Raw genomic sequence first — 23862 nt, 5'->3', positions numbered from 1 at the left:
CACTCACTCCCTCTAAAATAAATATTTAATATTCCATACTCTCATTCACAAATGTTATTTGACCTAGGTATTGGTCAGTGTCCCTCTCTGATTCAGACAATAAGAGATACAGTCTTCTGTTTAGTCTGCAGCTCCAGGAGTTATGATTTAGTGTCCTCTTAGAGTGAATGACCTGCATAACATCAGGCCAACCGACAAACAATGCTATAAATCAGTCTCCATACACTGAATGTGCAGTGCAGGTAGGTATTATTTATTATTGGTTTCATGAGGTAGCTGATACTGTACACTCAAAACTACTTTGACCCCTTGGTTACCGGGTAGATGAATGTTGTTGTGTCACCTACAGGCAGTCTGCTAAGTAGGAAGCAGGCTAGGAAGCAGGAAGTGATCAAACAGTGGGAATTGTGTTGGCTTAAATCAAAAGAATAATGGTTAATAGAATGGAATGAATTTCTGGCTAAGTACTGTAGGTTATCTTTCTCTCTCCATTTCTACCCTCTCTCTCTCTCTCTCTCAATTCAATTCAAGGGCTTTATTGGCATGGGAAACGTGTTAACATTGCCAAAGCAAGTGAGGTAGATAATATATAAAGTGAATATATAAAGTGAAATAAACAATAAAAATGAACAGTAAACATTACACATACAGTAGTTTCAAAACAATGAAGACATTACAAATGTCATATTATATATATATATATACAGTGTTTTAACAATGTACAAATGGTAAAGGACACAAGATAAAATAAATAAGCATAAATATGGATTGTATTTACAATGGTGTGTGTTCTTCACTGGTTGCCCTTTTCTCGTGGCAACAGGTCACAAATCTTGCTGCTGTGATGGCACACTGTGGAATTTCACCCAGTAGATATGCAAGTTTTTCAAAATTGGATTTGTTTTCAAATTCTTTGTGGATCTGTGTAAATTGAGGGAAATATGTCTCTCTAATATGGTCATACATTTGACAGGAGGTTAGGAAGTGCAGCTCAGTTTCCACCTCATTTTGTGGGCAGTGAGCACATAGCCTGTCTTCTCTTGAGAGCCATGTCTGCCTACGGCGGCCTTTCTCAATAGCAAGGCTATGCTCACTGAGTCTGTACATAGTCAAAGCTTTCCTTAATTTTGGGTCAGTCACAGTGGTCAGGTATTCTGCCGCTGTGTACTCTCTGTGTAGGGCCAAATAGCATTCTAGTTTGCTCTGTTTTTTTTCTTCTCTCTCTCTCTCTCTCTCTCTCTCTCTCTCTCTCACACACACACTCCCTCTCTTTCTCTCTCTTCCTTTCACACACTTTCTCCACCGCTCTCTCGCTCTTCCTTTCTCTCACTCACTCTTGTTCTTATTCTCTCTTTCTCCCTCCCCCTCTCTCTCTCTCTCTGTGTGTTAGACTGGGCTGAGCAGTGAGCTTGTGTTCGGGACAGGAAAGCGGGTCAGACTCTAGCTTGTTCCTAATCAAAGCGTTCTGGCTGCATGATTTTAGCCGTGCATGTAGCCATAGCGAGCCTCCTTAGGGCCTTTTTGATTAGACGTATGGTCTGAATGACTCTTTATTTTAGGGTTTATTAATAATCACAGGGAGCATGTTGTAGCTTTTAAGGTCAACTCAGCGATGCACAAAGTAAATGGCAGTAATGTATTTGTTAATTTGCTGTAGAGCTCTGGAAGTGGGCCCTTAGTCTGTTACTTCCATAGAGTAGTTCTTGACGATGTTGAAATAGCTTTCTGATTTCCAGGTAAGGCTACTGTATTCTGTCAGTGTATTTCGCTTTGTTTGGAGTGGGCAAATCAATGAAATCAGTGAGAACCAGGATGGGATGCATGTTTGGACTGGGCAAATCAATGAAATCAGTGAGAACCAGGATGTGATGCATGTTTGGACTTGGCAAATCAATGAAATCAGTGAGAACCAGGATGGGATGCATGTTTGGACTGGGCAAATCAATGAAATCAGTGAGAACCAGGATGGGATGCATGTTTGGACTGGGCAAATCAATGAAATTAGTGAGAACCAGGATGGGATGCATGTTTGGACTGGGAAAATCAATGAAATCAGTGAGAACCAGGATGGGATGCATGTTTGGAGTGGGCAAATCAATGAAATCAGTGAGAACCAGGATGGGATGCATGTTTGGACTGGGCAAATCAATGAAATTAGTGAGAACCAGGATGGGTTGCATGTTTGGACTGGGCAAATCAATGAAATCAGTGAGAACCAGGATGGGATGCATGTTTGGAGTGGGCAAATCAATGAAATCAGTGAGAACCAGGATGGGATGCATGTTTGGACTGGGCAAATCAATGAAATCAGTGAGAACCAGGATGGGATGCATGTTTGGACTGGGCAAATCAATGAAATCAGTGAGAACCAGGATGGGATGCATGTTTGGACCGGGCAAATCAATGAAATCAGTGAGAACCAGGATGGGATGCATGTTTGGACTGGGCAAATCAATGAAATTAGTGAGAACCAGGATGGGATGCATGTTTGGACTGGGCAAATCAATGAAATCAGTGAGAACCAGGATGGGATGCATGTTTGGAGTGGGCAAATCAATGAAATCAGTGAGAACCAGGATGGGATGCATGTTTGGACTGGGCAAATCAATGAAATCAGTGAGAACCAGGATGGGATGCATGTTTGGACTGGGCAAATCAATGAAATCAGTGAGAACCAGGATGGGATGCATGTTTGGACCGGGCAAATCAATGAAATCAGTGAGAACCAGGATGGGATGCATGTTTGGACTGGGCAAATCAATGAAATTAGTGAGAACCAGGATGGGATGCATGTTTGGAGTGGGCAAATCAATGAAATCAGTGAGAACCAGGATGGGATGCATGTTTGGACTGGGAAAATCAATGAAATCAGTGAGAACCAGGATGGGATGCATGTTTGGACTGGGCAAATCAATGAAATCAGTGAGAACCAGGATGGGATGCATGTTTGGACTGGGTAAATCAATGAAATCAGTGAGAACCAGGATGGGATGCACGCATGTTTGGACTGGGTAAATCAATGAAATCAGTGAGAACCAGGATGGGATGCATGTTTGGACTGGGCAAATCAATGAAATCAGTGAGAACCAGGATGGGATGCACGCATGTTTGGACTGGGTAAATCAATGAAATCAGTGAGAACCAGGATGGGATGCATGTTTGGACTGGGCAAATCAATGAAATCAGTGAGAACCAGGATGGGATGCATGTGAGGTCTAACGTGTTTAACGTAGTGTCACATACTTCACCTGAGTTGACTCAGCCTTGCCTCTCTGTGACCTGTTGAACACACCAACCAAGAATACAGACAACCCTGTCTGGAACACTCTGTGCAGTCGGTACATGACCCCCCCCCCCCCCCCCCCACACACACACACACACCTCTGAGAGAGAAAATAAAACAGTGGCTAGGTTTTGTTAGAGACAGTAGCAGTTTGATCTGTTAGTGTTGTGGGACAAGTCTGGACTGGCTTGCAGTTAACTGGTAGAGGCATGTATGTCACTAGATAGGGAGAGAGGAGAGGAGAGGAAGGGTAGGGAGAGGAAGAGAGGGGTATGGATGGGAGGGAGGCAGTAAGCCACTGTAGATAGGGAGGGGAGGGATTTTATGTATGGAGGAGTCTATCACCAGGCTTTCTGTCCGTCCTCCTTGCTCTGCACAAGCTCACCTGAGACTGGAGACCCTATGGGCGGCATTCACAACAGAGCACGGCACAATACACACACAATCATACTCACATGCACCACAAAGGCATGTATACACCCACATACTGTGTACATGCTCAGTTCACATGCACACTCATACACCTCTAAACTTATGAACCTAAATATAAACATGCTGTGCATACATACAAACATTCCACCCAAGTGTGACATGCATGCTGTGAAATAAAGAGGCATTTAAAGCTACCCCAGATATGATACTACAGTAACCCCCGTATTCCTCTTCTCCATGACCTCTGTGTCATTTTGACCTCTCTGTGACCTTTCTTTATTCAGATACCTCCTCAGATTCTTCTCATTTCTACCAGATTTCTATCCCTCTTCATCTTTCTCACTTTCTCCCTCTCCTTCACCCACCCTATGTCCATTGCTATGTCAATGGGAGATTTTCTGAAAACAAGATTGTCATTTTTCTACCAACTCCAATAGTGTATCTAAAGGAAAACAGCCCACATTCTGTCTATGGCCTCCATTGATTATCTGTGTGTGTTAGCTTAGGAATGTATTTTAATTTTTTATTTAACCTTTATTTAACCTATTTAACTAGGTCAGTTAAGAACAAATTCTTATTTACGATAACGGCCTACCAAAAGGCAAAAGTGTAACGTTTGTCGTAGGTGGAAGAAGAGGAGGACCAATGCGCAGCGTTGTAAGTGTCCATATTCTTTAATAAAGTAATTGAACACTGAAAACAAAACAATAAAACAACAAACGAACAGTCCTGTATGGTGCTGAAAAAACACTGGACAGAAAACAATCACCCACGAAACGAGTCACTGAGTAAGAACACTGAGAGAATATTTGGCATTGTGTCTGTTCACTGAGTAAGAACACTGAGAGAATATTTGGCATTGTGTCTGTTCACTGTGTAAGAACACTGAGAGAATATTTGGCATTGTGTCTGTTCACTGAGTAAGAACACTGAGAGAATATTTGGCATTGTGTCTGTTCACTGAGTAAGAACACTGAGAGAATATTTGGCATTGTGTCTGTTCACTGAGTAAGAACACTGAGAGAATATTTGGCATTGTGTCTGTTCACTGAGTAAGAACACTGAGAGAATATTTGGCATTGTGTCTGTTCACTGAGTAAGAACACTGAGAGAATATTTGGCATTGTGTCTGTTCACTGAGTAAGAACACTGAGAGAATATTTGGCATTGTGTCTGTTCACTGAGTAAGAACACTGAGATAATATTTGGCATTGTGTCTGTTCACTGTGTAACGATGAAACAGTGGTGAAGTAAGGTGAGGACCAAAGTAACTGAACAAAACAATAAACGACAAACAAACAGTCCCGTAAGGTGAGCTACCTAAGTATGATTCTCAATCAGAGACAACTAACGACACCTGCCTCTGATTGAGAACCATACCAGGCCAAACGCAAAACACAACATAGAAAAACGAACATAGACAACCCACCCCAACTCACGCCCTGACCAACCTAAAACAAAGACATAACAAAAATCTAAGGTCAGAACATGACAAAAAGGCCTGCTACGGGGACGGGAGCTAGGATAAAGAAAATATATATAGGTCAAACACACATCATGACAAGAGAGACACCACAACACTACATAAAGACCTAAGAGACCTAAGACAACAACATAGCATGGCAGCAACACATGACAACACAGCATGGTAGCAACACCACATGACAACAACATGGTAGCAACACAACATGGTAGCAACACAACATGGTAGCAGCACAAAACATGGTACAAACATTGTTGGGCAAAGATAACGGCACAAAGGGCAAGAAGGTAGAGACAACAATACATCACGCGAAGCAGCCACAACTGTCAGTAAAAGAGTGTCCATGATTGAGTCTTTAAATGAAGAGATAGAGATAAAACTGTCCAGCTTGAGTGTTTGTTGCAGCTCGTTCCAGTCGCTAGCTACACTAAACCGAAAAGAGGAGCGACCCAGGGATGTGTGCTTTGGGTACCTTTAACAGAATGTGACTGGCAGAACGGGTGTTGTATGTGGAGGATGAGGGCTGCAGTTGACATCTCAGATAGGGGGGAGTGAGGCCTAAGAGGGTTTTATAAATAAGCATCAACCAGTGTGACTTGCGACGGGTAAACTGAGATGACCAGTTTACAGAGGAGTATACAGTGCAGTGATGTGTCCTATAAGGAGCATTAGTGGCTAATCTGATGGCCGAATGGTAAAGAACATCTAGCCGCTCGAGAGAACCCTTACATACCGATCTATAAATTATGTCTCCGTAATCTAGCATGGGTAGAATGATCATCTGAATCAGGGTTAGTTTGGCAGCTGGCATGAAAGAGGAGCGATAGAGGTAACCAAGTCTAGATGTAACTTTAGCCTGCAGCTTTGATATGTGCTGAGAGAAGGATAGTGCAACATCTATCCATACTCCCAAGTACTTGTATGAGGTGACTACCTCAAGCTCTAAACCCTCAGAGGTAGTAATAACACCTGTGAGGAGAGGGGCATTCTTCTTAACAAACCACATGACCTTTGTTTTGGAGGTGTTCAGAACAAGGTTATGGGGAGAGAAACTTGTTGGACACTAAGAAAGCTTTGTTTTAAATCATTTAACACAACATTCGGGGAGGGGCTAGCTGAGTATAAGACTGCATCATCTGCATATAAAGAGATGAGAGAGCTTCCTACTGCCTGAGCTATGTTGTTGATGTAAATTAAGTGTTGGGCCTCGGATCAAGCCTTGGGGTACTTCCTTGGTGACAGGCAGTGGCTGAGACAGCAGATTTTCTGACTTTATACACTACACTCTTTGAGAGAGGTAGTTAGCCAACCAGCCCAAAGTGTCACGACTTCGCCGAAGTCGGTTCCTCTCCTTGTTCGGGCGGCACTCGGCGTTGCCGGTCTTCTAGCCATCATCAATCCACATTTTCCTTTTGTTTTGTCTTGTCTTCCCACACCTGGTCTCAATTCCCTCATTACATGTTGTTTATTTACCCTCTGTTCCTCCCATGTCTTTGTGCGGAATTGTTTATTGTAAGTGCATGTGCACGTTTTCTCTGGTGCGCGACGGGTTTTGTATCCATTTGTTTGTTGTTCTGGTTTCCAGTGGTTTTATGAATAAAACTGCTCCGTTGATTACCCAGTTTTGCTCTCCTGCGCCTGACTTCCCTGCCGCCAGTTACGCACTCCCTTACACTAAGACCTCTCAGAGACACCAATTCTCATTATCCGGCCCACAAGAATGGAATGGTCTACCGTATCAAAAGCTTTGGCCAAGTCAATAAAAATAACTACACATTACTTTGAATCAAGGGCAATGGTGACATCATTGAGGACCTTTAAGGTTGCAGTGACACATCCATAACCTGAGCGGTAACCAGATTGCATGCCCGAGAGAATACTATAGACATCAAGTAAGCCAGTCAGTTGATTATTGACAAGTTTTTCAAACATTTTTGATAAACAGAGCAAAATAGAAATAGGTCTATAACAGTTAGGATCAGCTTGATCTCCCCTTTAAATAAAGGACGAACCGTGGCTGCCTTCCAAGCAATGGGAAACTCCCCAGAAAGGAGATAAAGGTAAAAAATGTGGGAGATAGGCTTGGCAATGATAGGGTCAGCAACCTTAAAGAAGATAGGGTCTACAACATCTGACCCAGATGTTTTTTGGGGTCAAGTTTAAGGAGCTCCTTTAGCACTTTGGACTCAGTGACTGCCTGGAGGGAGAAATTTGTAGCGGGGCAGGGGAAAAATAGGGAGAAGCATCAGGGATAGTCACATTAGAAGGGATGGGAGATGAGGAAATGTTGGATGGGCAAGGAGGCATGGCTGAGTCTAATAAGAATCTTGACTTAATGAAGGGGTGATTAAAGAGCACAGCCATGTGCTTCTTGTCAGTAACAACCACATCATCAACATTAAGGGACATGGGCAACTGTGAGGAGGAGGGTTTATTCTCCAGGTCTTTAACTGTTTTCCAGAACTTCTTGGGTGTTAGACCCACAGAGAAAGAACTGCTCCTTAGCGTAACAAATTTTAGCCTTCCGGATAGCCTGAGTGTACTTATTTCTCATTTGCCTGAACGATAGCCAGTCAGCCTGAGTATCCGTGTGCCAAGCCTTTCGCCAAATGCAATTCTTGAGGTGGCGTAACTCTGCATGATCACGGTTGTACCAGGGGCTGAACCTGTTTTCAATTCTCATTTTCTTTATGGGAGCATGTTTGTTAAAACAATACCATTGAAAATATCAAAAAATTAGGTCCAAGCGTCTTCGACAGAGGGGATCAAGCTGATTCTATACCATTTTACAGAGGCCAGTTCATGAATGAAGGTTTGCTCATTAAAGCTATATAGCAAGCATCTATGACAAAAACAGGCTGTAAAACAGTGACCACTAAGGTCATTACAGAAAACACCAGACTGATATTTGTGAGGATAACATCAAGGAGAGTAGCCTTTTCTGGATGTTTGGTGTCCTACCTCAGTAATGACCAACACATCTGGATTGGAGCTGTGAACCTACACTTTCAATTGATACATTTTAGGTAATAAGCTTCTAGTGTTAGCATGCAGAAAAACCAGGCTATTACGAGAGCAGAAATCAGTGAAGCAGAATTGGGATTAGCAACAGTATGGGCCAGGGTGTACATGCATGTTTCCAGATATCATCAGCAGTAATACAATCAGGGCACGGCAGAGTCGTGTCTACTGTGTTCAAAGCTATTCTCACAATGTCTCTTTTACAAATCAAATTACCTTTTATTGGTCACATGCACTGAATTCAACAGGTGTAGACTTTACAGTGAAATGCTTACTTAGGAGCCCATTCCCAACAATGCAGTTAAAATGGAAGACAAATATTTGCTAAATAAAAAAGGAAATAGTAACACAAAAACAACAATAACAAGGCTATGTTGAAGGAGTACCAGGACTGAGTCAATGTGCAGGGAAATGAGGTTGTTGAGGTAATTGAGGTAATACTGCATGTACATGTGGGTAGGGATAAAAGTGACAAGTCAATCAGGATAACCTGCCATAACCTGCCTTTCAAAGCATTTCATGGTTACAGAAGTGAGTGCTACTTGGCAGCAGTAATTTAGACAGGTCATCTTGGCATTCTTTGGCACAGGGACTTATGCTGGTTTGGTTGAAATATGTAGGTATTACAGACTGGGTCAGAGAGAGGTTGAAAATGTCAGTGAAGACACTTGCCATTTGGTCAGTGGTCATTTGGTCATCTGGCCCTGCGGCCTTATGAATGTTTTTTTTAGTTTCCAAGATGGCGTAGCAGTCGGACATGTTTGTCTTTGTCTTATCCTGTGTCTTATCCCGTGTAAATAGCACATTTTTTCATATATATTTAAATCTCACTTTCTATCTACAAACTAAATGTCCTTTCCTGAAACCCGCTTCACCCAATGTGGTACGGATCTGCTATTTTTATTCCTTATAACTGGAACTTCCATCAGGAGCTAGCCAGCTAACTAGCTACTAGTCTTTGTTAGCCACGGCTAGCGGTCTTCACCTTTAGCTCGGACAACACCTGACAGTCTGCACAGCGCGGTATCAACCCAGAGCACATCGGATTGCTTCTCTCTACTACATCACCGGATTCCTGACGCTCTCGATCATTACACTGGATCATCGCAACTAGCTAGCTGCTACCGAGTGGTTACTGTTAGCTAATGCCTCTGTCCCGAAGCAAGCACCAGTTATCCTTGAGCTATCCTCGAGCAAGGCCCATATACCAGCTAATTCTACAATACTTCTTTTGCCAATTAGCCTGGACCCTTTTTGTCGTCACGGAGCACCTCCGATCCATCACGACTGGTCTGCCTTTGTAATCTCCCAATGTGGTCACAACAGGCTGAAGACCCATCTTATTATCCCCGGCCCGCTATCTTTCTGAATGCCATGTCTCCTGCTCGCCTAGCGTAGTAGTGAAATTTGAACGGCTCCCTGACTCACCTATTGCTGCTCATTGGACCCTATGATCACTCGGCTACACAGCTGATGCCCCCTGGACTGTTTCAATAACACAGTACCTCATTATGTTAACCTGTCGGCCCCAGCCTCGAACTCAGGTCCTGTATGTACCTAACCGACCCGCTCTGCCCATTCATCACCTGTTACTCGTTATTGTCTTAGCTCTCCCGTTCAACACCTGTGATTGCTTTATGCCTCTCTCTAATGTCAATATGCCTTGTCTACTGCTGTCTCGGCTAGTTCTTATTGTTTTATTTCACTGTAGAGCCCTCAGTCCCGCTTAACATGCCATAGATAGCTCTTTTTTACCACCCCACACACATGCAGAGACCTTACCTGGCTTAACTGGTGCCTCCAGAGACGAAACCTCTCTCATTGTCACGCCCAGGTTTACCTCCACTGTACTCACATCCTACCATACCCTTGTCTGTACATTATGCGCTGAATATATTCTACCACGCCTAGAAATTTGCTCCTTTTATTTTCTGTTCCCAACACATTAGACAACCAATTCTTATAGCCTTTAGCTGTACCATTATCAAACTCCTCCTCTGTTCCTCTGGTGATGTAGAGGTTAATCCAGGCCCTGCAGCCCCCAGCATTACACCTATTCCCCAGGCGCTCTCATTTGTTGACTTCTGTAACCGTAAAAGCTGTGGTTTCATGCATGTTAACATCAGAAGTCTACACCCTAAGATTGTTTCATTCACTGCTTTAGCACACTCCGCCAACTAAGATGTCCTAGCCGTGTCTGAATCCTGGCTTAGGAAGGCCACCAAAAATTCTAACATTTCCATCCCCAACTACAACATTTTCCGCCAAGATAGAACTGCCAAAGGGGGCGAAGTTGCAATCTAATGCAGAGATAGTCTGCAGAGTTCTTTCATGCTATCCAGGTCTGTGCCCAAACGGTTTTAGCTTCTATTTTTAAAAATCCCTCACTGTTGCCGCTTGTTATAGACCCACCTCAGCCCCCAGCTGTGCCCTGGACACCATATGTGAATTGATTGCCCCCCATTTATCTTCAGAGTTCGTACTGTTAGGTGACCTAAACTGGGATATGCTTAACACCCCGGCCGTCCTACAATCTAAGCTAGATGCCCTCAATCTCACACAAATGATCAATGAACCTACCTGGTACAACCCTAAATACGTAAACACGGGCACCCTCATAGATATCATCCTGACCAGCCTGTCCTCTAAATACACCTCTGCTGTCTTCAACCAGGATCTCAGCCTCATTGCCTGCATCCGTAATGGGTCCGCGGTCAAACGACTACCCATCATCACTGTCAAACGCTCCCTAAAACACTTCAGCAAGCAGGCCTTTCTAATCAACCTGGCCCGGGTATCCTGGAAGGATATTGACATCATCTCGTCAGTAGAGGATGCCTGTTTATTCTTTAAAGGTGCTTTCCTCACCATCTTAAATAAGCAAACCCCATTCAAAAATGTTGAACTAAGAACAGATATAGCCCTTTGTTCACTCCAGACTTGACCGTTCTGTGGTGTACTGTATTAGCATCAAAAGGGAAGTTAGGAACCAATATACACAGTCAGTTAGGAAAGCAAAGGCTAGATTTTCAAAAAGAAATTTGCATCCTGTATCACAAATTCAAAAAATGTTGGGACACTGTAAAGTCCATGGAGAATAAGAGCACCCCCTCCCAGCTGCCCACTGCACTGAGGCTAGGAAACACTGTCACCACCAATAAATCTACGATAATCGATAATTTCAATAAGCATTTTTCTACGGCTGGCCATGCTTTCCACCTGGCTACCCCTACCCCGGCCAACAGCTCTGCACCCCCTGCAGAAACTTGACCCCCCCTTGCTTCTCCTTCACCCAAATCGAGATAGCTGATGTTCTGAAAGAGCTGAAAAATCTGGACCCCTACAAATCAGCTGGGCTAGACTATCTGGTCCCTGTCTTTCTAAAATTATCCACCGCAATTGTTGCAACCCATATTTTACCTTTATTTAACCAGGCAAGTCAGTTAAGAACCAATTCTTATTTTCAATGACGGCCTAGGAACAGTGGGTTAACTGCCTGTTCAGGGTTAGAACGACAGATTTGTACCTTGTCACCTCGGCGATTCGAACTTGCAACCTTTCGGTTACTAGTCCAACACTCTAACCACTAGGCTACCCTGCCGCTATTACTAGCCTGTTCAACCTCTCTAGTGTATCGTCTGAGATTGCTAAAGATTGGAAATCTGCTGTGGTCATCCCCCTCTTCAAAGGGGGTGGCACTCTTGACCCAAACTGTTACAGACCTATATCTATCCTGCCCTGCCTTTCTAATGTCTTCGAAAACAGATCACCGAATCACCGAAACCATTTTGAATCCATCCGTACCTTCTCCGCTATGCAATCTGGTTTCCAAGCTGGTCATGGGTGCACCTCAGCCACGCTCAAGGTCCTAAACGATATCATAACCGCCATCGATAAAAGACAGTACTGTGCAGGCGTCTTCATCGACTTGGCCAAGGCTTTCGACTCTGTCAATCACCGCATTCTTATCTGCAGACTCAACAGCCTTGGTTTCTCAAATGACTGCCTCGCCTGGTTCACCTAATTCTGAGATAGAGTTCAGTGTGTCAAATTGGAGGGCCTGTTGTCTGGACCTCTGGCAGTCTCTATGGGAGAGCCACAGGGTTAAATTCTCGAGCTGACTCTTTTCTCTGTACATATCAATGTGGTCGCTCTTATGGCTGGTGTTTCTCTGATCCACCTCTACGCAGACGACACCATTCTGTATACTTCTGGCCATTCTTTGGACACTTAACAAACCTCCAGACAAGCCATACAACTCTCCTTCCGTGGCCTCCAATTGCTCTTAAATGCTAGTAAAACTAAATGCATGCTCTTCAACCGATCGCTGCCCACATCTGCCCGCCCGACTAGCATCACTACTCTGTATGGTTCTGACTTATAATATGTGGACAACTACAAATACCTAGGTGTCTGGTTAGACTGTAAACTCTCCTTCCAGACTCACATTAAGCATCTCCAATCCAAAATTTTAAAAAGCCTCCTTCACTCACACTGACAAACATATCCTCGTAAAACTGACTATCCTGCTGAACCTTGACTTCAGCGATGTCATTTCTAAAGTAGCCTCCAACACTCTATTCAGCAAATTGGATGTAGTCTATCACAGTGCCATCTGTTTTGTCACCAAAGCCCCATATACTACCCACCACTGGATGCTCTCGTTGCCTGGCCCTCGCTTCATATTCGTCGCCAAACCCACTGGCTCCAGGTCATCTATAAGTATTTGCTATATAAAGCCCCGCCTTATCTCAGCTCACTGGTCACCATAGCAACACTCCAGCATGCACTCCAGCATGTATATTTCACTGGTCCTCCCCAAAGCCAACTCCTCCTTTGGCTGCCTTTCCTTCCAGTTCTCTGCTGCCAATGACTGGAACGAATTGTATAAATCACTGAGCAGCAGTCTGAGCAGCTTACCGATCACTGCACCTGTACCCAGCTCACCTGTAAATAGCCCACCCAAATACCTCATCCCCATATTGTTATTTATTTTTGCTCTTTTGCATCCCAGTATCCCTACATGGACTTCATCATCTGCACATCTATCACTCCAGTGTAAATGCTAAATTGTAATCATTTCGCCACTATGGCCTATTTCTTGCCTTACCTCCCTAATCTTACTGTCACGTTCTGTCCATCATTCGTATGTGTTTTCCTTGTTTTAGTGTTGGTCAGGACGTGAGCTGGGTGGGCATTCTATGTTGTGTGTCTGGTTTGTCTATTTCTATTTCTATTTCACCAGATAGGACTGTTTAGGTTTTCACTTTTCTTGTTTTGTATAGTCTGTTCATGTATAGTCGTCTTTATTAAAAACATGAATAACCACCACGATGCATTTTGGTCCGCCTCTCTTTCACCAGAAGAAAATCCTTACACTTATTACATTTTCACACACTGTATATAGATTTTTCTATTGTGTTATTGACTGTACATTTGTTTATCCCATGTGTAACTCAGTTTTTTTGTTTTTGTCGCACTCCTTTGCTTTATCTTGGTCAGGTCGCAGTTGTAAATGAGAACTTGTTCTCAGCTGACCTACCTGGTTAACTAAAGGTGAAATATAAAATAAAATAATTGTTTTAACCTGTTTAAAGGTCTTACTCATATCGGCTACGGAGAGTTTGATCATACAGTCCTTTAGAACAACTGGTGCTCTTATGCGTGGTTCAGTTTTGCTTGCCTCGACGCGAGCATAGAAGACATTTAGCTCATCTGGTAATCCCGCGTCACTGGGCAGCTCTCGGCTGAGCTGGGTAGCTGGGCAGCTCTCCGACGAGCATTAGAGCCGGTGTAGTAGGATTCGATCTTAGTCCTGTATTGACGCTTTGCCTGTTTGATGATTCGTTGGAAGGCGTAGACGGATTTCTTATAAGCTTCCGGATCAGTGTCTTGCTCCTTAAAAGTAGCAGCTCTACCCTTTAGCTCTGTACAGATGTTTCCAGTAACCTTCTGGTTGGGATATGTACGTACGGTCACTGTGGGAACAATGTCATTGATGCACTTATTAATGAAGCCGGTGACTGATGTGGTAAACTCCTCAATGCCATTGAATGAATCCCGGAACAGTCCTGTGGCTTAACGTCCACTTCATCGCACTGATTCCAAATTGAGCGGGTCATTGATACTTCCTTTGAGTTTTTGTAAGCAGGAATCAGGAGGATAGAGTTATGGTCAGATTTGCCAAATGGAGGGCGGGAGAGAGCTTTGTATGCATCTGTGTGTGGAGTAGATGTGATCTAGATTTGTTATCCCTCTATTTGCACTGGTGACATGCTTGTGGAAATGAGGTAAAACGGATTTCATTTTTGCTGCATTAAAATCACTGGCCAGTAGGAGCACCACCTCTGGATGAGTATTTTATTATGTGCTTATGGCCCTACACAGCGCGTTGAGTGCTGTATAAGTGCCAACATTGGTTTGTGGTAGTAAATAGACAGCTTACCGGACTCAGCCATGACTCTGAGAAGCATAATGTATTACAGTTTTTAATGTCCTGTTGATACTATAGGATAGTCTCGAATGGAGCTTGTCCAGTTAGACTCCAGCGATTGTACATTCGTCAATAGAACTGAGAGACACCATGGCTCATCAGGGTCTTCAAGTGTTGGGCATTAGGGCCTGGTCCGGGATAATCAATTTGTCTTTCGCCTTCGGCTCATTGAAGAAGAAGTGATCGCCCAAATCGAGGTTAGTGATAGCTTTTCTGACGCTTAGAAGCTCTTTCCTAAAAATACACAAAATACCAGTCAGGAGCCTGTAAAATGGCTGCCATTCCCTGCGCTGTGTGTGTGTGTGTGTGTGTGTGTGTGTGTGTGTGTGTGTGTGTGTGTGTGTGTGTGTGTGTCTGCATGTGTGTTTCTGTCTTTTAAATGGGGAGCTCATTTGAAGCAGAGGGAGGGATGTTAGCTGTCAGAGCACTTAGGGTTACTGAGTACGTAATGGAAAAATCACTCCACATGATTAACTCGAAACACAGGAAATGCTCTCAATTGAGCCTGATTGCTGTATGTGTGTGTGCGCGTGTGTGGATGATACAACCTTTTTTCGATGTATGCGAGCGTGTGTGTGATATAACATATATATATATATTTTTTTTTACTCTGTTTATTAAGTTTTACACACACCCACACACACATACAAGACAACACAAAGCAATATAAATAATATACTCAACTAGAAAAAAACAAAAACAAATAAATACAACTAAAAAAATAGCTTTAAAGATACCATACTTTAGACAAGTTAAACACACCAGGCAGAAGGCTACAAAGGTTAAAGGGCAATATATAGTACAGGGACAGAGCAAACACCTCCCCATTGTTCCTGTAAACAGTCAAGGGATAAGGGAGGAGAAATGCAACCACTCACAGACAGTCAAGGCCACAGACCGAACATCCACTGGACCAAAAATAAAGTTTACAATACTTTAAAATAAAACAAATAGAATGATTATTCATGTAGGCGTGAACAAAATGTCAAAATAACTGGGAAAAACAAGCTCACACTTCAGTCTCTGCCCGGGAAAGATGAACAAGGCATCCGCGGGTCACAATCAATAAGCACATGGACCTTAATGCCCCCCCTATCAAAAACACAGAGAGAAGCTCCTCCAACCCTTAAGTCACAGGGGGGTCAAATACAGACTTATTTTAGTTTTATTTGGAATGCCATCAGAGGATGGACTGTTTAAAGTAAGACCGGAATGGAGCCCAAGCCTCATAAAACAGTTTGGGGTTCCCACGTGAATTTCATTTAAATTTTTCTAGTTTCAGAGAGCACAACACATCCCTCACCCAATATTTATAAGATGGGGGAGCTGCCATTTTCCAGTTCTGTAGTATTAGCCGTCTAGCTAAAAGAGTTGTATAAGCAACAGTGTCCGACTGGATTCTTGATAGGGGGGTACACATGGGCAGTACTCCAAGAAGGGCTGTAAGGGGAGGCGGATCTATAACAGTGTCATATATATCAGAGAAACATTTAAATAAACCTGACAGTTTATGACAGCCCCAAAACATATGCAACAGTGTGGCTGGTTCCACTTTACATCTGACACAGGTAGGATCAAAATCAGAGAATATTCTTCCAATATTCTTCCAAGTGGATACGGTGAACCACCTTGAATTGAATGAGGCTGTGTCTAGTGCTAAAAGGGGATGAGTGCACCCTTTGCAGCACAGATTCCCAGGCGTCTTCCCCAAGTTCCTCCCCCAAATCCTTTCCCCATCGAGTCTTTAAAGGCACCAAAGAAGGGTTCTGTAAGTCATGAATGATTGCATATACATCTGAAATTGCACCCCTAGGAAGCTTGTTCAACTCCAAGATGCTCTCTACAGCTGTATTCGCAGGCCTATTGGGAAATCCAGGTGTGTTAGCTCTGACAAATTTTCAAGTCTGGAGATAGCGGAAAAAGTGGGATTGGGGAGATTGAACTTTTCCTGCAGCTGAGAAAAAGAGGCAAATGTATCATCAAAGAATAATTGGGCGATATAACATATTTTCAATGTTGCCAACATCCTGAGGAAAGGTCCTGGCAGTGGTGATAGTAACTCATGTTTATTTATCATATACACAGGAGGCTGTTGAAGGGAGGACAGCACACAATAATTGCTGGAATGGAGTGAATGGATGGGGGCCAAACACAATTAAGGTTCCACCAGCCACCTGTGGTATACTACTATGATAAAATTCTGTCTTCTTAATATCAGTTTTGATCTGTTTTGCAAGCAATAATCTCAGTTGGAGTTTGTTTGTTTGAAGCGTTCTTGAACCCAAGTTTCTTGTTGTAGTTTTAATGTCAGCTTGTATTCTACTTCATTTGTGTCATGCATGTTTTAATTCATCATTACAGTTCCCCCTCATTTTTGTAAGCAGCGGTGGCAAAGTTAGCCAAAGAATAACTTTGCTGCATTATTTTATTTTCTAGATACTTAATAATATCTGATTTTAGTCATTTAAGTTTACATTGAAAACATTTTACCATCCCAAATGTTTTTGAACCTTAAATTATACACTGAGTGTACAAAATGTAAAGAACACTTTCCTAATATTGAGTTATTTTTTTTCCCTCAGAACAGTCTCAATTAATCTGGGCATGGACTATACAAGGTGTCGAAAGCATTCCACATGTATGCTGGCCCATGTTGACCCCAATGCTTCCCATGGTTGTGTCAAGTTGGCTGGATGTCCTTTGGGTGGTAGACCATTCTTGATACACAGGAAACTGTTGAGTGGGAAAAACCCAGCAGCATTGCAGTTCTTGACAGAAACCTGGCGCCTACTACCATACTCTGTCCCAAAGGCCTTCCCTCTAGGGAAAAATGGGTTGTGCAAGGAATTAAAGAGAGATCCAAGGGCCAGAACGTTGATAAAACTATCAACATGGTAGCATGTCTGCTTCTACGTGCAAAACATTAAGCCAGTTTCACTCAGTTGGTAGAGCATGGCACTTGCAACATCAGGATTGTGGGTTTGATTACCACTAAGGCCACCCATCTGAAAATGTATAAACAAACTACTGTAAGTCGCATTAGATAAAAGAGTCTCCAACATGGCATATTATATATTATATTATTCAACAATGACAACAACAAATCCAGTTAAAGCAGCAACACCTAGGTTATCGAAGTATAACCGTCACAGGGTATACTCAATAAACTTCTTCAAATATCATTCCATTAGCGCTCTTGAGCACCTGCTGCTACACATGGAGAGGCCACTGATGCACAGTGCTGTGCAATCAAATCATTGAACATCGTCATCATCAATTGTGCAGACTACATCAAAATGCTAATTTTAAACTTCCTGGGTTATTGGGTTGAATACATGTTTCTTGCCGCAGATAAATGAACCCCAACTAAAATACATTGAAATAGTTTTAATGGTTAGCTTGACCTTAAAGCTATACATGCCTTTGCACTAAAATGTCAATTCAACACCATGTCCACTAGACATTAGGAATCAGTGGGTACAGAGTACAGTACAGTATCTTGCCGAAACATATTTTTTTAAAGGATTTTACAACATAGTTTAGTCTCATCTAGTAAGGAGAGAGAAAGAGAGGAATAGAGAGAGAGAGAGGGAGAGAAAGAGAGAGAGGATTATCCACCTGTTCACCCCTATGGAGGGAGTTCATCCAAGTATTCTTTGCATGCTTAGTACCAAACACTTTTTTAAATTCTTGCAATGTGCAGTAGATACCAGATGTTATAACATCAGGCCATAGTTGAGATGCCATGTTCATACATAGCACCTTGGCAGGAAAGTCTATAGCGATATTACCTGTACAAAATCAATGTTTTATGGGAATAAAGGAACCCAACTAAACCTACCACATGTCACTCCCATGGGACATTGGATATTATGGATATGCCTTCTGTAGGCCTCTAAAACAGAACAGTTGTATAACAGCCAAATTCGCACGCACAGGCGTGCACACACAAATAACCCCCCCCCACACACACACACACACACCCTCCCATTTCGGGAGGCTGTTTTCGTGAAAACACCTTGGGCTGAATGGCATCTGAAAAGATGTTGACATATTTTCAGCAATCAACCATCAAACCCTGACCCGACTGGTTTCATGCTTCTCCCTGGTATCTTTCATCAGAGACCTCTTATCTTCCCTTCTGTTCCTCCCCTCCCACCATGTCCAACAGCACCCAACAGCACCCTCCATCCCTTGCTTGCTCCCCGTGATAAAGGCGAGGAGCGATGAAGAGACACACGACTGTGTGTCTGTGGAACAGCTCTTCAACTTTGCACCCCCTATCACCCCTATCTATCTATCTATCTATCTATCTATCTATCTATCTATCTATCTATCTATCTATCTATCTATCTATCTATCTATCTATCTATCTATCTATCTATCTGTCTGTCTGTCTGTCTGTCTGTCTGTCTGTCTGTCTGTCTGTCTGTCTGTCTGTCTGTCTGTCTGTCTGTCTGTCTGTGTGTGTGTGTGTGTGTGTGTATATATATACTGTATGTGTATGTCAACAGTAGCCTCCGTAGTTCCGATAGCTCCTCACAGTGCTCTTGGCCCCCATACTGGGAAAGTCCTATGCCATTGTTTCTGTTCACTGAGTAAGAACACTGAGAGAATATTTGGCATTGTGTCTGTTCACTGAGTAAGAACACTGAGAGAATATTTGGCATTGTTTCTGTTCACTGAGTAAGAACACTGAGAGAATATTTGGCATTGTTTCTGTTCACTGAGTAAGAACACTGAGAGAATATTTGGCATTGTTTCTGTTCACTGAGTAAGAACACTGAGAGAATATTTGGCATTGTGTCTGTTCACTGAGTAAGAACACTGAGAGAATATTTGGCATTGTGTCTGTTCACTGAGTAAGAACACTGTGTAACGATCAAACAGTGGTGAAGTAAGGTGAGGACCAAAGCGCAGCGTGGTAAGTGTTCATATTTTTAATAAAGTAACTGAACACTGAACAAAACAATAAACGACAAACAAACAGTCCCGTAAGGTGAATGGAAAAAACACTAAACAGGAAATAATCACCCACAAAACACAGGTGGGAAAAGGCTACCTAAGTATGATTCTCAATCAGAGACAACAAACGACACCTGCCTCTGATTGAGAACCATACCAGGCCAAACACAAAACTACAACATAAAAAAAATAACATAGACTACCCACCCCAACTCACGCCCTGACCAAACTAACACAAAGACATAATAAAGGAACTAAGGTCAGAACGTGACACACTGAGATTATATTTGGCATTGTGTCTGTTCACTGAGTAAAAACACTGAGGTTCCATGTCCTTTTCAATAGACTTTCTCTTACTCTTTACCCAATATATTGATGTCTTCTGCACTCAACAATCCGGTCGCATTTCGCTTCGCTCCACAGGTAGTATCACATTTTTCATTTCATTTCATTACAGTACAACGGCTTGATTTGTTTGATCGTAGCTAGCTACATAGCTAGCTACATAGCCGTCTTTGTATCAAAGATAATTGTGTAGTCTAGAGCGATTTCCTAGGTTAGCTAGCCAGCTATTGTCGTTCTTTTAACGCAACGTAACGTAATCAACACTGCTAGCTAGCCAGCTAGCCCCGAATAGCAGCACAGTAGAAACTATTACACTCAACGGAACAACTTGATTAGTGTAGTGTCAACAACGCAGCCAATGCCAGCTAGCCTACATAGTCAACAACGCAGCCTCTGCCAGCTAGCCTACTTCAGCAGTACTGTATCATTTTAATCATTTTAGTCAATAAGATTCTTGCTACGTAAGCTTAACTTTCTGAACACTCGAGACGTGTAGTCCACTTGTCATTCCAATCTCCTTTGCATTAGCGTAGCCTCTTGTGTAGCCTGTCAACTATGTGTCTGTCTATCCCTGTTCTCTCCTCTCTGCACAGACCATACAAACGCTCCACACCGCGTGGCCGCGGCCACCCTAATCTGGTGGTCCCAGCGCGCACGACCCACGTGGAGTTCCAGGTCTCCGGTAGCCTCTGGAACTGCCGATCTGCGGCCAACAAGGCAGAGTTCATCTCAGCCTATGCCTCCCTCCAGTCCCTCGACTTCTTGGCACTGACGGAAACATGGATCACCACAGACAACACTGCTACTCCTACTGCTCTCTCTTCGTCTGCCCACGTGTTCTCGCACACCCCGAGAGCTTCTGGTCAGCGGGGTGGTGGCACGGGATCCTCATCTCTCCCAAGTGGTCATTCTCTCTTTCTCCCCTTACCCATCTGTCTATCGCCTCCTTTGAATTCCATGCTGTCACAGTTACCAGCCCTTTCAAGCTTAACATCCTTATCATTTATCGCCCTCCAGGTTCCCTCGGAGAGTTCATCAATGAGCTTGATGCCTTGATAAGCTCCTTTCCTGAGGACGGCTCACCTCTCACAGTTCTGGGCGACTTTAACCTCCCCACGTCTACCTTTGACTCATTCCTCTCTGCCTCCTTCTTTCCACTCCTCTCCTCTTTTGACCTCACCCTCTCACCTTCCCCCTACTCACAAGGCAGGAAATACGCTCGACCTCATCTTTACTAGATGCTGTTCTTCCACTAACCTCGTTGCAACTCCCCTCCAAGTCTCCGACCACTACCTTGTATCCTTTTCCCTCTCGCTCTCATCCAACACTTCCCACACTGCCCCTACTCGGATGGTATCGCGCCGTCCCAACCTTCGCTCTCTCTCCCCGCTACTCTCTCCTCTTCCATCCTATCATCTCTTCCCTCTGCTCAAACCTTCTCCAACCTATCTCCTGATTCTGCCTCCTCAACCCTCCTCTCCTCCCTTTCTGCATCCTTTGACTCTCTATGTCCCCTATCCTCCTGGCCGGCTCGGTCCTCCCCTCCCGCTCCGTGGCTCGACGACTCATTGCGAGCTCACAGAACAGGGCTCCGGGCAGCCGAGCGGAAATGGAGGAAAACTCGCCTCCCTGCGGACCTGACATCCTTTCACTCCCTCCTCTCTACATTTTCCTCTTCTCTCTCTGCTGCTAAAGCCACTTTCTACCACTCTAAATTCCAAGCATCTGCCTCTAACCCTAGGAAGCTCTTTGCAACCTTCTCCTCCCTCCTGAATCCTCCTCCCCCTCCCCCCTCCTCCCTCTCTGCAGATGACTTCGTCAACCATTTTGAAAAGAAGGTCGACGACATCCGATCCTCGTTTGCTAAGTCAAACGACACCGCTGGTTCTGCTCACACTGCCCTACCCTGTGCTCTGACCTCTTTCTCCCCTCTCTCTCCAGATGAAATCTCGCGTCTTGTGACGGCCGGCCGCCCAACAACCTGCCCGCTTGACCCTATCCCCTCCTCTCTTCTCCAGACCATTTCCGGAGACCTTCTCCCTTACCTCACCTCGCTCATTAACTCATCCCTGACCGCTGGCTACGTCCCTTCCGTCTTCAAGAGAGCGAGAGTTGCACCCCTTCTGAAAAAACCTACACTCGATCCCTCCGATGTCAACAACTACAGACCAGTATCCCTTCTTTCTTTTCTCTCCAAAACTCTTGAACGTGCCGTCCTTGGCCAGCTCTCCCGCTATCTCTCTCAGAATGACCTTCTTGATCCAAATCAGTCAGGTTTCAAGACTAGTCATTCAACTGAGACTGCTCTTCTCTGTATCACGGAGGCGCTCCGCACTGCTAAAGCTAACTCTCTCTCCTCTGCTCTCATCCTTCTAGACCTATCGGCTGCCTTCGATACTGTGAACCATCAGATCCTCCTCTCCACCCTCTCCGAGTTGGGCATCTCCGGCGCGGCCCACGCTTGGATTGCGTCCTACCTGACAGGTCGCTCCTACCAGATGGCGTGGCGAGAATCCGTCTCCACACCACGTGCTCTCACCACTGGTGTCCCCCAGGGCTCTGTTCTAGGCCCTCTCCTATTCTCGCTATACACCAAGTCACTTGGCTCTGTCATAACCTCACATGGTCTCTCCTATCATTGCTATGCAGACGACACACAATTAATCTTCTCCTTTCCCCCTTCTGATGACCAGGTGGCGAATCGCATCTCTGCATGTCTGGCAGACATATCAGTGTGGATGACGGATCACCACCTCAAGCTGAACCTCGGCAAGACGGAGCTGCTCTTCCTCCCGGGAAGGACTGCCCGTTCCATGATCTCGCCATCACGGTTGACAACTCCATTGTGTCCTCCTCCCAGAGCGCTAAGAACCTTGGCGTGATCCTGGACAACACCCTGTCGTTCTCAACTAACATCAAGGCGGTGGCCCGTTCCTTTAGGTTCATGCTCTACAACATCCGCAGAGTACGACCCTGCCTCACACAGGAAGCGGCGCAGGTCCTAATCCAGGCACTTGTCATCTCCCGTCTGGATTACTGCAACTCGCTGTTGGCTGGGCTCCCTGCCTGTGCCATTAAACCCCTACAACTCATCCAGAACGCCGCAGCCCGTCTGGTGTTCAACCTTCCCAAGTTCTCTCACGTCACCCCGCTCCTCCGCTCCCTCCACTGGCTTCCAGTTGAAGCTCGCATCCGCTACAAGACCATGGTGCTTGCCTACGGAGCTGTGAGAGGAACGGCACCTCAGTACCTCCAGGCTCTGATCAGGCCCTACACCCAAACAAGGGCACTGCGTTCATCCACCTCTGGCCTGCTCGCCTCCCTACCACTGAGGAAGTACAGTTCCCGCTCAGCCCAGTCAAAACTGTTCGCTGCTCTGGCCCCCCAATGGTGGAACAAACTCCCTCACGACGCCAGGACAGCGGAGTCAATCACCACCTTCCGGAGACACCTGAAACCCCACCTCTTTAAGGAATACCTAGGATAGGATAAAGTAATCCCTCTCACCCCCCCTCCCCCTTAAAATATTTAGATGCACTACTGTTCCACTGGATGTCATAAGGTGAATGCACCAATTTGTAAGTCGCTCTGGATAAGAGCGTCTGCTAAATGACTTAAATGTGAATGTAAAATGTCACAGTGATTACTTATCTGACCTGTGATCGATATTATATTCATGTTGATAGATGCTTTATATACTGTACATCACTGTAAATGTGTCCATTTCTATGCTTGTATTGGACTGAACGAAATGTGGGATCATTCTACTGTGCTTCCTCTCTCTTTCTCTCTTCTAGTATAGAATGTCATGTCAACCACATTCTTTATGTAGATCTCTCT

At 44.3% G+C, this 23862-nt stretch overlaps 1 protein-coding gene across 1 annotated transcript in view; it reads left to right on the top strand.

Moving 5' to 3' along the window:
* Window positions 1-23862, top strand: part of LOC115121610 (protein kinase C epsilon type-like) — a 225878-nt gene that overhangs the window by 188903 nt on the left and 13113 nt on the right.

This window comes from Oncorhynchus nerka, linkage group LG28 (genome assembly GCF_034236695.1).
Source record: "Oncorhynchus nerka isolate Pitt River linkage group LG28, Oner_Uvic_2.0, whole genome shotgun sequence".
Taxonomy (NCBI): domain Eukaryota; kingdom Metazoa; phylum Chordata; class Actinopteri; order Salmoniformes; family Salmonidae; genus Oncorhynchus; species Oncorhynchus nerka.
Note: the sequence above shows the minus strand (reverse complement) of the source record. Positions and strands in the feature narration are given on the sequence as shown.